General features: G+C 41.7%; 1 pseudogene; it reads right to left on the reverse strand.

The window, feature by feature from the left end:
- Positions 1-15,791, reverse strand: part of LOC115515962 — a 194,659-nt pseudogene that overhangs the window by 27,892 nt on the left and 150,976 nt on the right.

The following is a 15,791-nucleotide window of genomic DNA, read 5'->3' on the forward strand; positions in this document are numbered from 1 at the left end:
TTCCCTTCTGATTTCTTCTTTGGCCCATGAGTTATTTTGGAGTATATTGTTTAATTTCCTCATATCCCGAGAGACCCTAGAATCTTACAAAAGTTGATTTATAATTTAATTCTGCCATGGTAAGTGAACATACCTGGATGGTTTCAGTGCTTTAAAAATATATTGAGACTTGTTTCATAGGCTAGCATATGGTCTACCTAGGATAATTTTGATGTGTACTCAAAAACAATGTATATTTTTCTGTTTTGAGAATTGTTACATATGTATCAATCAGATCAGAAAATTACTAATTTTCTGTTTGATTGTTCTATTTCTTACTGAGAAAAGAGTACTAAAATATCCAACTATTATCTTTGGATTTTTAAATTTCTTCTCTCAATTCTGTTAATTTTTGCTTATATATTGGGGTATATACATTCACTTTCATTCATTATATTTTCCTGGTTAATTATTCTATTCAGTATTATGCTGTTTATACTATCCTGCAGATCTCTAAGGCTACTGAATTTTCTTCAATTTTTTTTTCTCCATAATTTAAATTTAGTAATTTTGGATTGACCTTCAAGTTTAGTGATTGATTCTCCTGCCATCACATATCTGCTGAATGATCCCATCCAGTGAAATTTTCACTTTGGTTGTGGAACTTCTCAGTACCAGAATTAATTTCTTTCCTTCCTTCCTCCCTCCCTTTCTCCCTGTCTCCCGCCCTTTCTCCTTTCTCCTTTCTCCTTTCCTTCCCTTTCCTTCCTTCCTTCCTTCCTTCCTTCCTTCCTTCCTTCCTTCCTTCCTTCCTTCCTTCCCTCCTTCCAGATTCTAATTCTGTATCAAAATCCCCATTATTGTGGTTGGGACTTAGAGTAAAAGGAAACTAAAGATAACTCATTGGTTCTGCTCTAATCATTTTGGGGAACTATCTACTGATCAGTAGTACTCATGTTTCTAGAGGACATGGAGGGAGAGAGTGAAGAGAAACTAAGGGAGAAGGGGAGTTATTTTGAGGTGAAATAGTAGTTTGGTGGATTTTGATCTCTTTTAGTACTCATTAACCCAGGGAATAAAGCTATTTTTTATAGTAAATTCATATATCCAGAATAATAAAGAATTTGGAAGAGGTAGGTACCATGATAATTGTGATGTTGTGATTTATTGTAGGAAATTTGTTTTTGTTCTTCATCCCCAGTCCTTGACATGGACCTCCTAAAACCCCTGTAAATTCTTAAGTGATAAGAGCATTAGAAGCAATTTTTGTTCTAATGAGGTGATTCTGGGTGAGGTCCTGGATCAGGCTATCCCCACTCCTTTAGAGTGGGGAGAGGGGCTGGAAATGAGTTAATAATTGATCACAACTACATTAAGAAGTATCCATAAAATCCCAACAGTATGGGGTTCAGAAAGCTTCCAGTTGGTGAACACATCCACATACCAAGAGGATGATACCCTCCCCCTAACTCCACAGGAACAGAAGACCTTGTACGTGGGACCCTCCCAGTCCTCACCCTATGTATCTCTTATCTATCTGGCTAACATCCATGTCCTTTATCAGACCCTTTACCAAACTGGTAAATATAAGTTTAAGTGCTTCTCTGAGTTCTGTGAGCCACTCTAGAAAATAACTGAATCCAATGCAGAGGGGAAGATCATGGATCCCTCCAACTCATAGCTAAGTCAGACAGAAGTTGTGGGTAACCCGGGAATGACTCCTTGTGATCGACATGTGAAGTAGGAAGCAGTCTTGTGGGATGAGTCCTTAACCTGAGGGATGTGACGCTGTCTCTGGGCAGGGTTAAATTGTAAAACACCCAGTTGGTGTCTCAGAAGTGTCTGGTGGGGTGAAATCGCCACATATCTGGTGACCAGAAGTGTCAGAAATGAAGTGTCCCATGTGAAAGTAAAGGAGAAAGACACAGGAGAACTGTAGGTTCTTCCAATTCAATAATTTTTCTTCTTTTTCCATTTACATTTGAAACAAAGGCCAGTTTTTATTTTGTGTTTGGACAATGTTGCCTCATCTCCTTCTATCCTGATTCCCTTTATGCTGACAGGAAGAAGTCTTTTGTTCTTCACCCCTCCTTAACTTCCTCTTTAGTTCAGTGGAGGAAGAGTTGAGCTCTATCCACTGGAACCCAGAAAGAAGAAGAATTAGCTACTTATAGATAAAATATATCCACTATACAGGAGTAGTGGATCACTGCTCTGCTTTTCAGAGCGTGTTCACACAGGGCATGTGGATGGTCTAATGTCTTGCATTTTTGCATTCCTTCATACTAATTTAAGATCCTTTTGTATTCAGCATCATTTTGCTGCTCTCATAAACATGAAACAGAGGCAGTATTTTCACTGTCCCCACTTCCCAGGTGACAAATGGTGGTTCAGAGAGGTGATGTTAATGACTCCTCGGCACACAGTTAATAATTGTAAAGCCAGGCATTAAAATGAGGTTTCCTGTCTCCGATTCTCATGCCCTTTGCACTGTATCATATCATATAGAAAACAAAGCAGAGCCACCAGGTAGTATAACCATTATGCATCAAAAGTGTAGAGGGGTTACACATGCCTCCAACCTGCTTGTATTACAACCCTAGAGTTAAAATAATCAAAATGCTTATTTAGGGGGGAAAATGGGTGGAGCTGTGTCTCAAAGGCAAGAATGTGGACACAAAATGTCTTGTGTCATTCTCCCCAGTGACTTACCCTGTAGCCGACATCTTCCAAGACAGTAGATGTGCCCGTAGCGGACTCTGCTTGCCACAAGGTCTCCTTGATGCTACAACCATAAAGGAATACATTCTTCTTTTGAGAGTGGCCATGAAAATCACAGAAGACCTACAATGGCCAAAGCAGGGGAAAATCTAGGTCAGTTATACTGGCCTTTTAAATCTTTTAAGTGTTAACTTTCTCAGGTAGAATACTGTTTACATGGCAGAACCAGTCACATGAGGATCATTGGGTGATTTTGGCAAGAGCCGTATTGGTAAAGCCCACCACTAGATCTGTAAATAAATCCATTTGAGAACTTCCAGCCCTGGCCATGCTGTCTCAGACCCAAAGAACCACCCAGTTTACCTGGATGATTGTCACGCAGTATCATTAGAAATAATACATAGTTTTTGTTTAAGACACTAAGTTTTGGAGCACTTGTTATCCCACAAAAGCTGACTGCTACAATAAGTTGTATTCTTAATTTGAATATTTATTCCCACATATAAAATATACTCATCTTCTCCCCAAGGAAGACTTCTTTAACACCCATCCTATCACAGTATCAGACCTCAGTACGAACTCCCATGATGGTTTCCAGACCCCCTATGTGCCTCCTCCTGATCCAGGAACTAAAAAGGTCAATCATCGGCCGTCCACCCACCTACACACAATGGTGGAATGAGGAAACATTACTCCCAACAAACACTCATGTTTGAAAGAGGATGAGTAGGATGGGCACAGCAGTCACTTGTTTGTAACAATTCTGAAATAATAATGAACAGACACTATGAGGTTCCTGTATGCTGTAGTATAATTTAATGAAATTAATGAAATGTTTCCTCCCTGAAATCAGAAATGGACCTGGCGTTGACCATCAGTTGTACTTGATACAATGGAGAAGAGAGAAAAATAAATCTAAGAGAAAAAAATAAAAGGTGTAATATTTAAAAGGAGTAAATAGCGGTGTCTTTATTTTCCTACATAAAGATTGTAAAATGTAGACCATCAAAAATCCATATGTGCATACAAAATCACAGGTTAGAATGTCAATATCTAAGAGTCAAGTCCACTTACATACACTATCAGTATAAAAATCTAAATTTAAAAATAGTATTGGGGTGCCTGAATGGCTTATTCATTTAAGCCTCTGACTCTTGATCTCAGCTCAGGTCTTGATCTCAGGGTCACGAGTTCAAGCCCCACATTGGGTTCTGCACTGGGCATGAAGCCTGCTTGAAAAACTATCACTAAGGGGCACCTGGCTGGCTCAGTCGGTGGAACATGCGACTCTTGATCCCGGGGTTGTAACTTAGAGCTCCACATTGGGTGTAGAGATTATTTAAAAAGAAAGTCTTTAAAAATAGTACTTAAAATAGCATCAAAGCACCAAATTCATAAAAATAGCTTTAAAGATGTGTAAGACACATTGTTGAGAAAAATGAAAATTTTCCATCTCAGCGAATGTATGTATACAGGTCCAATTCAATCTCAGTCAAAACCCACAGAAGGTGTTTTGTTTTGTTTTGGTTTGGTTTACTTTGTTTTGGTTTGTGTTGGTTTTTTTTATTTTGTGGAAACCTACAAGCTAATCCCAAACCAAAATAGAAGTGCAAAGAGCCAAGAATGATTGAGGCAGTCTCAACAAATGAAAAAACTGGACAAATTATGTAAAGATATCAAAACTTATTTTGAAGTTATAGTATTTCGTACACAGTATTATTGATAAAAGAATACACAAGTCAATCAGTGGAGAAAAACAGATATTCCAGAAAGGGACTCCCATATATGGTCGCTTGACTTATGATGAAGTTGATACTCTAGCACAGTGGGGGAATGATGGCCTTGGAAGACTTATGGTCCAGTGTAAACAATGTAGAAAATAAAAATAAACGTGTATCCCTACCTCATAATATGTTAAAAAATAAATTCTACACATGTGGCAAATCTTAATATGAGAGATGAAATAATACAGCTACCTGGGGTAACCACATAGGCTACCATGTATAACCTTGGAGTTGAAATACAGTTTTTTTGAGGACTCGAACAAGGAATACACCTAAATTGAAATATTTAAAATTAGATATAGTCCATTAAGAACTTCTGTTCATATGAAAGGGGTGCCTGGGTGGCTCAGTCAGCTGAGCATCTGGGCTCAGGTCATGATCTCGCAGTTTGGGAGTTCAAGCTCTGCACTGGGCTCTGTGCTGAGAGCTCAGAGCCTGCAGCCTGCTTGGATTCTGTGTCTCCCCATCTCTGCCCCTCCCCCCACCCCTCTCTCTCAAAAAAATGAATAAACATTAAAAAAAATTTTAAATAAAATAAATATGCTATGAAAAATGTGAAAAGGCAAACCAAAAAGTGAAATAACCTATTTGCAAAAAATATATCTGGCACACACATGCATTTCTGTACATCAACAAGAAAAAGAGGCAACTCAATTTTTTTAAATGGGAAAAACTCAGGCGCTTGGATGGTTCAGTTGGTTAAAAGCGTTGGACTGAGGCTCTGGTCATTATCTCACAGGTCGCAGGTTTGAGCCCTGATTGGGCTCTGCCGACAAAGCCTAGAGCCTGCTTTAGATTCTGTGTCTCCCTCTCACTCTGCCCTTCCCCTGCTCATGCTCTGTCTCTCTCTCAAAAATGAATAAATGTAAAAAAATTAAAAACTGGGCGAAAATCTTCAATTGACATTTCACAAGACAAAATGTCCAAATGGCTATTAAGCAAATGAAAGTGCCCTCAGCTGCATTAATATCAAGAAAATATAATTTACATATCACAATGAGATGCCACTGCTTCTAAGGGGTTTTCAGGACTGCTAATATCATGAAGACAGACAACGTTAAGTGGTGACCACGATATGGAAGAAGTAGAACGCTCAAACTCAGTTTGCGGACTCTAAAAAGATACCATTCCTTCAGAAAACAACTTGGGAGAGTCTTCTGAAGTTGAACATGCGCATATTCTAACCTCTCCCTCAACAGAAATGGATACACTGAGCATCAGAAGATAATCAAGAATGTAAATAGCAGTACTATTTTTACTAGCTTAAAACTGTAAACTGTACAATGGATTAATTAATTATGGTACAACCATTCAGTAGAATACTATCCAACACTGAGAATAAAAAAGCAGGCTAGACACAAAACAGTGCATGTAAGGATTTCCTTTCTATGACGTTCAGAAACAGGCAAAACTAATATTGCGGTGTAAATGAGGGTAGTGTTTGTTTTGGGGGGCTAGATATTATTATCTGACGTCTCTGGGTTGCTGGACATGTTCTTTTTCTTGATTTAGCTGGTGGTTACATGGTGGGTGCATTTTGTGATGATTTATCAAGCTGCACAACTGTGATCTGTGTGCTTAAAAATTAACAGGTGATATCTACACATTTTCTGTTTCAAGTCCTTATATTTTAAGGAGGCATTTCCTCACATTCGTTCCTTAGTTTCTAGAAATGTAGCCTTTGCATACTAAGGAAACTGAGTAGGTAATTTAAGGTGTTTTTCAAATTTAATATTGATGCAGAATCGAGGAGAATTGATAGGAGAATAAACAAGAGTGGAAATTGTAAGTGACAAAAGAGCAGAATTAGCAAAAATAGAAATACTTAAATTGGAATGAATGTAATGTCCTACAATTGGATTCAAACAGTGGCCAAAGTGAAAGGTAGACACATTTAGCTAAGAAGTAGATTTTGAATGAGAGAACCAGAAGTTTGGGCTGGCAGTTTGCTCAAAATAAATCAGAGGCTGCAGATGCCAAAAATTAATCTAATCATAAATTGCTTCTGGAGAAGTAAAGTGCTCATAAATTAAGACAACAATCCATCCAATGTACCTCAAACTGGTCAATTTTTATCTAATATCGTGTTTTTTATTTCTGAGTGTGGCATTTTAGAACAAGCCAGGACACCTTAATAAAGAGGAACCAGAAAGCCCGGAAAAAGGGGAATGTTTGTAAGCAAATAACAGCTGAAGACATTCGAGATGCTTATCCCAGAAAAAAAGAAGGCTTAACGGTATCTGGATAGGAGTCCCACAAATTTCCAAATTCTCCCAGTTGGGACATGAATAAATGTACTTGCTATCATTTCAAAGAGCACACAAAGGCAAAAGGAAGGATAATGTGGACATAGACTCCAGCTCTATGTTAAACTCAACACTGTTGAGTATCTATTACTGGCAAGAAATAACTATGGTTATCGCTGTCTTAATATGCTGTGTCACAGCTTTAAAAATTTCCATTCTCTGAAAATGTTTCAGCAGAAGCCAAATGAATGAATACCAGCGATGTTGTTGGTTGAGAAGTTAGACTAGATGATGCTTTTCTGGTATGCGATAAAGCCTTCAAGTTCACTGAACAGGAAGCTGTTGACAGCAGGAATGCAGCCCAGGACACTCGCGGTACAGGGATGGGGCCATAAACAAACACACATGTCAAAGAAAATAAAGGGACAAGTGAGTTAATGGTCTGCTTACTCATGATAGGAGAAGATGAAGACTAACATTCCAATGGCAGGTTAGAGCTCATAAGCCATGCTGCTTTGTTGGTGGGTCACAGAAGCGGGGAAGAATCAGCAGCATCAGGATTGATTTTCTGGAAACAAGGTTATTGCCGGACAAGGAGTACGGACTTGATCGGGAGCCAGAAGGCAGGTTTGGGGACAGACCAAGGATCTATGAGCTGAGGGTTTTAAGGACTAAAGGACTTAAAACCGTTCTGTATGTTCACCTTCCTGTCCTCCCCCTCTTTCTCTTAATTGTCAATAATACATTCACACTGTAAATTCCCTGTTAGCAGAAAAAGTATTTCTTGGGGTGCCTTGGTGGCTCAGTCGGTTAACCATCCAACTTTGGCTCAGGTCATGATCTCACAGTTGGTGAGTTTGAGCCCCACGTCGGGTTCTGTGTTGACAGCTCCAAGCCTGGAGCCTGCTTTGGATTCTGTGTCTTTCTCTCTCTCTGCCCCTCCCCCACTCGTGCTCTATCTCTCTCCATCTCAAAAATAAATAAACTTTAAAAAACATTAAAAAAAAAAGAAAAGTATTTCCTAAGTATTTTTTCTCTCCAATAAAACAAGAAAAGAATTTTATTTTTCTTTATGTGGAATCCTTTATTCTTGTTTCGGGTTGATGTCTTCTGAGAAAATAAATCTCCCCAGCTTCCACATATCACTGAGCTGTGGGTGCCAAAGCCAGAGAGGGTGATAAGCAGATCTGGGAAGAGGGAGTCGGTCCAATGACAAGTCAAACCACACACAAGACACAGAATGAAAGCATGGAAACAGTGATGGAGCAGAATAAGTTGTTCCCTACAGAGGGGTGGAGTTAGGCAAATGCACAGAGAAAAGAAGAAAACAGAAAATGTGGCAGTAGAAAGAGAAACATGAGAGATGGGAAGAAGAACTGTCCAGACTTTTGGTGCTTTCCAGTTCCTGTAAGATTAAGGGACTTCTTTCCTCCAAAACTATCTTACTACTTGGGTTACTTTGAGCAAGATTCTGTCATTTCCAACAAATACATCTCCATCAATGGGTCAGTGTTTCTCCATCCTGTCCCTGCATTAAAATCTCCTGAGATTATAAAAATATCAATGCCTGGAGCCCACCTCCAGAAATTTTTATTTAATTGGTCTGCAGTGACAACCAGGGCTATGGGATATTTTTCAGTTTTCCAGGTGATTCTAATGTGCAGGCAGGGTTGAAAACCACTGTTCCTGTCAAGGGCTTAGAGCAGTGATCTCACATGTTGTTGAGTGTCAGAATGACCTAGAAGGCTTGCCAAAGTTCAGACTGTAAACCACTCAGCAGCAATTGTGAGATTCCAGTTAAGATTGGAGCAGGCCTGGGAATTTGCATTTTTAGCAGTTCCTGTGGTGCTGATACCTGGGTCCCAAGCCCATGCTTTGAAAGCCTCTAGCCTATGGGGCGCCTGGGTGGCGCAGTCGGTTAAGTGTCCGACTTCAGCCAGGTCACGATCTCGCGGTCCGTGAGTTCGAGCCCCGCGTCAGGCTCTGGGCTGATGGCTCAGAGCCTGGAGCCTGTTTCCGATTCTGTGTCTCCCTCTCTCTCGGCCCCTCCCCCGTTCATTCTCTGTCTCTCTCTGTCCCAAAAATAAATAAACGTTGAAAAAAAAAATAAAAAAAAAATAAAAAAAAAAAAGAAAGCCTCTAGCCTAAAGGAACCAATAGACTTGTTGGAGGTTTAATCCTCTGCCAGAATGAACTTGCCACCAACCTTTATCTCTTACACCTCAATGTCTCTCTGTGAATTAAATGCCCACCATTCTTATGAAAAGTGTGCAAACAAATGAAGACTGTGTTTTAGCAACAGATTTCTCCATAAAGCCAGAAGCTTTGCCTATGTGGTGACAGGCGCTCCTTAAATGCTGAATTCAACCAGAGTAAGGAGTTTTTTTGTTTTTGTTTTTGTTTTCTGATCCTTACGGATTCTGGAAGCTGATGTCAGTGAGAAAGTATAGACTTAGTCACCTGTGGGAATAAGCACTGCTTAGCCCTGGGACTTCTAGTGGCCACTGGAGACTCAGAATAGAGGAGAGGCAGACATTGCCCAGCTTTTTGCTCAAATGATATCCCTAAAAATAAATGCTTATTAATTATAAGAAACGTGTGTTCTTCTAAATTATAGGGGGCAATTACAAGTTAAATTATCAAGTTATTTCTGGTGAGGGAGTTTTTCTCTCCTATGGGAAGAAGTAACACTTACGCTTCCTCTCTGTAAAATTCTGTGCCAGGTAAGTAGGAAGTCTGCCCAGGTTAACCTATGGTCCTATCTTGCTTATTCTTCAATGGATTCAACAAATATTTACTGAATGCCTGCTTTGGGGGCAGGAGAAATTAAAATTTTAATATAATACAGCAACGTCCTTAATAACAATGCCAACAATGGCAACAATGGTTATTTTATCGGAGGCTTATGACGTTTCAGATCCTGAGCTAATAACTTAATATAGATTATCTCATGATGAAACAGGTGCTACCATTATCCCATTGCAGCCGAGAAAACTGAATTTCAGATAAAATGAATAACCTGTCCAGGTGCGCCCAAGTTTGCACTGCTTTTAAGTATGTGAGTAAATATTTGAACCCCAGCATGTTCTAATCCAGAATCCATGTTTCAAAAATGCTTTTTAGATTTCAATATTGCCTCTTCCAGGAGCTGTTTTGTTGGGATGATCCCGTGGGTATACGGGAAACCCTCTCGCGGTGAGAGGAGGGTGCAAGCAGAGGTAAGTACGGGGTCTCTGGGAACCCAAATAAGGGCACGTTGCGGAGTCCAAATGAACAGCAGTCTTGAAGATGCACGATGTAGGGGTCCTAGGATTTCCTGGTGGGCAGGGTATCCTACCTTGAGTCCTACTGAGTGAGAGCTATCCAAGCAAACGGAACGAGAGAGAAACCGCCCTGGATCTGAGGAAGTGCAAGCATTCAGAGTAAGTCTGCAGAGGACAGTACCTTGGGGTCTGCAAGCGGGCAGCAGGCAGTGAGTGATGCCCCTGCGCACCGCTCTGGGATGTTTGGACATTCCCCTGAAGGCAGGGAAGGAGCCGTTAAAGTGCTTGCGCAAGGAGGAGCAGCATGGTCAGACCACCACAACAGGAGCTCCAAGAGTTCACCAGAGAGACTGACACCAGGCACCAGAGGTGACAGGGGCCTCACTAATGCAGAAGTATGGAGCTTATGGTAGCTCAAGTATGGAGAGAAAGGACATTGGGTGACAGAGGGAGGAAGGAAACTCTACAGGAGTTGGAGACTGAATGTATCTAGGGGCCAAGTGAGGAAGAGGTTACGGACACTCCCTAGATTTCTGGATTAAGTGAATATAGGCAAGAGGATCGTGCTTTCCCCCAAGGCAAGGAACATAGGAACACAGGCAGAGATGAAGATGTGGAGGTTTCTTTTCATTAAGTTGTGTTTTGTTTGAGCTGGAGTGGTGAGTTTTGAGCTTCTCACCCCGGGCTAAACCCACTCCCCGGTGTCTCGCTTTCTCCATCAGCAAAGTGGATGGTGTTGATTGGATTACGATTCTGAAATCAGGCTCTTATGCATCTCCCCAGTACCTTTTCCAATGAATTCTTGTCTGAGCCAAATTGCAAGGTTAATTTAATTCATGCACAACATGAGTTCTATCATTTCTCGGGCAACAAAGAGGCTGTTCGGGGCCACATTACTATGCTCCTCACATGCCTCCCCCACCTTTCCCCTCCCTCCCTAGTCCCATTCCTGGTCCTCAGCAAGCTAATTGGGCCCTTATGCAAGAGGTTAACCCCCATCTCAAACACAGCTCCCCTGGCTGACTCTTACCCCCACAGCTCACCTATCCCTGACTGTGTTTACTGCTCTGCTCCACCAGCTTTTAGGCTGCCGTGTTTTCCATTCCTGACATCTGGGTCTCGTTCCTGCTTCCCAGCAGTGAGACCTCTGCATTATTTATGCCACCGCCACAGGAAAATGAAGGTGAGGCTGGAGCCGTGAGAAGGCAAATTCTGGGGTATGTGATGAAAACCCAAAACAGCAATGCTTCCAATTAAACCGAGCAAGGCTCACTGAAGCCCTGGAGATTCCAACTTGTGCACATTATGTTGCGGACAGCATTCAGCCCAAGCTCCTGAGTGCAGCAAACATCTCTATGAGGGAAATCATCTTGGTGGCATATTCAATTGTCCTCCAAGACCCCTGTTTGCAAGACCAAATTTTCCAGTCCTTTTACTGACAGTCATGCTCTCTCCTTTGTGTTTCACCTGAGAGAGAGCAATGTCCAGTCATGGCTGAGTTTAACCACAGGGGGCCTGGGCAGAATTTATTCCTACAACTATCTGAAAAGGGGATTTTATGCTCTATTCCCTTTCTTAAAGGGAGAGACTTCTACTTAAATTGGGCCATTATGGGCTAAAGTTCCAACATGGCCTTAGCAAAAGCAACCTTTACTTACAAGTCAGTTTGACCCCCTCCCATGGCTAGTGTGGGGTGAATAATTTCACATTAAACTCAGGAGATGCTTCAATAACTAACCAGTTAGGAGACCACCCAGAGTGGGACCCTTTACTACATATTATGAAATGCCAGAGGAGGTTTCCTGACATCCCAGTGTTATGCATTATATTGTCCTTTGTTCCAAGATAGTTTAATTACATTGAAAGTGCCCACATAAATTAAGTCAAAACATATAGTCTAATATGTGGCTCTGTTTTGTATGTAGCACCCTTCTGGTAAGTAATAATAAGCTTAATGTCTGCCATTAATTAGACTGCTTGATATGTGCCAGTCACACCGTAAGACTTTATGCACATCTACAGTCAGTATAAAAGTCCCGCAAGGAAGATATCACCCAAACTTACAGATGAGGTTCAACTTCTGCTAAGTAGAAGGAGGTTAAATGCTTGCCCATGGCCACCCATTAAAAAGAGATGCTCTGGGGGGCGCCTGGGTGGCGCAGTCGGTTAAGCGTCCGACTTCAGCCAGGTCACGATCTCGCGGTCCGTGAGTTCGAGCCCCGCGTCGGGCTCTGGGCTGATGGCTCAGAGCCTGGAGCCTGTTTCCCATTCCGTGTCTCCCTCTCTCTCTGCCCCTCCCCCGTTCATGCTCTGTCTCTCTCTGTCCCAAAAATAAATAAACGTTGAAAAAAGAAAAATTTTTTTTAAAAAAAGAGATGCTCTATCTCATACTCTGATATGTCTGGGCTCCAAAGATTTTACACAAATCATTGGATGTACCAGTGATGAAGAGCAGTATGGGGAGCCTGGGTGGCTCAGTCGTTTAAGCCTCTCACTTTTGACTCCAATTCAGGTCACAATCTCATGGTTCGTGAGTTCGAGCCTCGTGTTGGGCTCTGTGCTGATAGTGCAGAGCCTGCATGGGATTCTGTCTCCCTCTCTCTCTGCTTCTCCCCCACCTGCTATGTGTCTCTCAAAATAAATAAAAAGAAACTTTTTTTTTTTTTTAAAGAGCAGTATAACAAGATTGTCAATTAATGAAATTAAGATTGAGCTACCGGGCTTACCCTGGGGCCTCACCTTAGCTGAGTTTTACTCCCTGTCTCTGATTGGCTGGCCCTCTGTGAGTAGCAATAAGCTTAACACCGTGGCAGGGCACTTGAACAGTGAGGCCTTGGGAGGCTCCTCAGGAGTTAAAATTGCTTCCTTCCCCAGTTTTAGAGGTTGAAGGGAGAGAAGCAGCAGCCTGACTGTCACCTTTGGACACAGTCCCAGTGACCTGTCAGCATGGGTGAGGCCCCTACCGTTTGCCTCACTCAATTGCAGGTACTGAGGCTCTCAAGGCAGGAGAGTTAATATACCCATTTTGTGTGCCAATCCCAATCAGTGCAGAAGTGTTACTGGGACTCATGTCTTCCCCAAAGGTGGGGCCAAGACTAATGTTTTTGACCCATGGCAGATGTCCAAGTTGTCTGGATAAACCCAGGGGCAGAGTATAAATGCTGACCCACCACCATGCTTACCCACTCCATGTAAGGAGGTTGCCTCAGTTTCCTGATGTACATTCCTGTCTTCAAGAACTGTTGGCTGTCTTGGCCTCCTAGACTGAACTGTGCTTTATGGCTGGCAACCCCTACTTTCTGGGACTAGTGCTTTGAGCTCTGTGTCCAATGCCATTGGCCATGATCATTGCTGCCCTGCTCAAGTTCTCCTTGAGCATATGTATTGAACGGATGAAGCACAGGTCTCCAACGCCTTCATTTGAAGCCTGTTTTTACCTGTGGCCCGCCCTCACGGAGAACAATCTTGCAGTGTGGCTCATCCATCTGGTCCTGTCTTCACGCATTTCTTGCCTTCTCCCCATCCCACCAGCTCTGGGCAGAGGCACCTTCACATTGGTTTATGCAACTACCCTCCTGTGTTCCCCTCTACTCCACCTCCCAGCTTTGCTCACAAAAAAATGAAAAATAGGGAATTGGCTCAAACTTCTTTGAAAAATCTGACTGGCCTTCCCTGTGGCATATGGAGAATCCAGATTTCCAGCTTGGTAATACTCAAAAGGTATATCAGAGATACTAGCAAGGGAGAAAGAGGAAAAAATTCTCTGCTTTTCAACATGAATTTATGCAAGAAATGTTAGCAATTCACTTAAATGTGGAGTACTTGTGCCTATAAAAATACCTCTAAGACATGACTTCTGGTATGTTAGAGAAGCACTGTTTAATCTTTATTCTGATAGAATGAGAACAATTTTAAATAAAAGAATATGGAATCAAATTTAAATTTCTTTCACCCAGAACCTCCCCATTTCCCAACTATGGCAGCAAGATTTTTTTTTTTCCCTACCACATCCTTACACAGGAAAAGAGGGGAATTCTAGATGTGTACCTTAGCATGAATCAATGAAAATAAGCAAAAATAACACTTGTCCTTCTGCCACTTCTGAGGAATAAAGTGGAGATAAAATCAATAGTGTGTATAGAGTATCTTGAGGCTCTGGGGACAAGGTTTTAGGAAGGCACATGCCATCCCTTTTTGCTCTCTCCTTTTGTCTCTGAAAAGAAGCTGATTAACTCAAAACATATGCCAGAGGGACAGTATAAGACCAAGAAAATCATTTAAGTAGCTAAAAATTCTGTTCCACTGGGCCCCAGAGAAAGATAAAACCAAAATATGCCCACCCTGTCCCTTGGCAGAAGGCGGCCTAGTTTGTCTAAGTTGTAAGTGGGAATCAATGAGCTCTTCAAAGAGCACTGAAATCCCTTTACCAGCACGCACGCCTACAGAGAGAGCCAAGAGGATGAGAATCGATAGCACTCCTAATTCCGAAGCCCAGATTCTCTGCAGTGGCACAGGGGCCAGGCCAGCTGCAACACAGCAGCCTGGAAGAGGCTGTGGCCTGGGTTTCTGGAAACCTCATGGAGCCTGAGAGCTTTCCTCCACTCCCCTTAGCTATGCCTGTCTCCCCCTAGGCCTCAGGCCTCCTACCTCTGGTAGGGAGTTCTACAAAGTGGAATGGGCTCAATGCCTCCTACCAGCTGACAGTGGAGGCTGTCTGTTCTTCGGGCTTCTCTGCTTGCATGCCTTTTCTCTGGCTGGACCTTTCTGACTAATAAATAGATCTTCTTCTACAGCTTTCTACTCTGCTGTGTGCTCTTCCTTGGCTTGAATTGCATGCCTGTGTGCTGGTCGGTCTCATTATAAGCAGGACCCTTTGCTTCCTGGTCGTATTTCAAAGTCCCTGTGACTATGCTTTGATTTATTTATCTTTAACTTTTTGTATTTAGGTAAATATGTACCTAGAGTGACATGCATAGACCTCGAATGAGTCTTTAATCAATGGGTTTTGGTGTAAGTGACTCTAATTGAGATACAGAACATTTCTACTAACCTCAATAGTTCCCTCCTGGCCCCTATTATTGAATCCCTTTACAGAGGCAATCAATGTTCTGATTCTTCGATCTTGAACTTTACCTAAGTAGAGACATAGAGCATGTACTTTTTAGTGTCTAGCCTATGTCACTCAACATACTTCTGAAATTCATCCATGTTGTTGCAAATTTCAGTTTATTACTGTATTTTTTTCTCTGAATAGTATTACAATGTGTGAGTATATCTATATTTACTGTGTCTGGGCTTTGAATCCAACATCTGGAAGAGAATTCGTGACACTCTCATAAATTAGAGACAAAAAATAAAGGCTCAAGAAAATAGGAAAGAGACTATAATATCTGTGGGCTATCAGATGAATCTATGCCACCAGTTAATGAGAAGCTTCCTTTCCTTTTCCCCATGCAGTGATCCCAAGTATTGAAAACTTGACAGAACACCAATTTCACAAGGCACAAGATCTAAGAGATCACAGGCAGGCCTTAGACCCTCTGAGGAAAGAATACTTTTCTACCTTACTGTAATAAAAACCAAGCAAAACCCTTACTAATATTTTAAGCCCAGTTTAAGTGGCATCTCTAGTCTCCAGTTTTTCCATAACCTTGAGGGAAAATGATGCAATCCCTCATTTGTGTTTCTACAACTCATATGAACTTTTGCTGCAGGTTTTACCATTTTGTACTACCTTGGTGTCTTTGCAGACCTGACTGCACTTTCTAATAAAGTAAACTACAGACTCTTCAAAAAAA

This window comes from Lynx canadensis, chromosome B3, assembly GCF_007474595.2.
Source record: "Lynx canadensis isolate LIC74 chromosome B3, mLynCan4.pri.v2, whole genome shotgun sequence".
Classification (NCBI taxonomy): Eukaryota; Metazoa; Chordata; class Mammalia; order Carnivora; family Felidae; genus Lynx; species Lynx canadensis.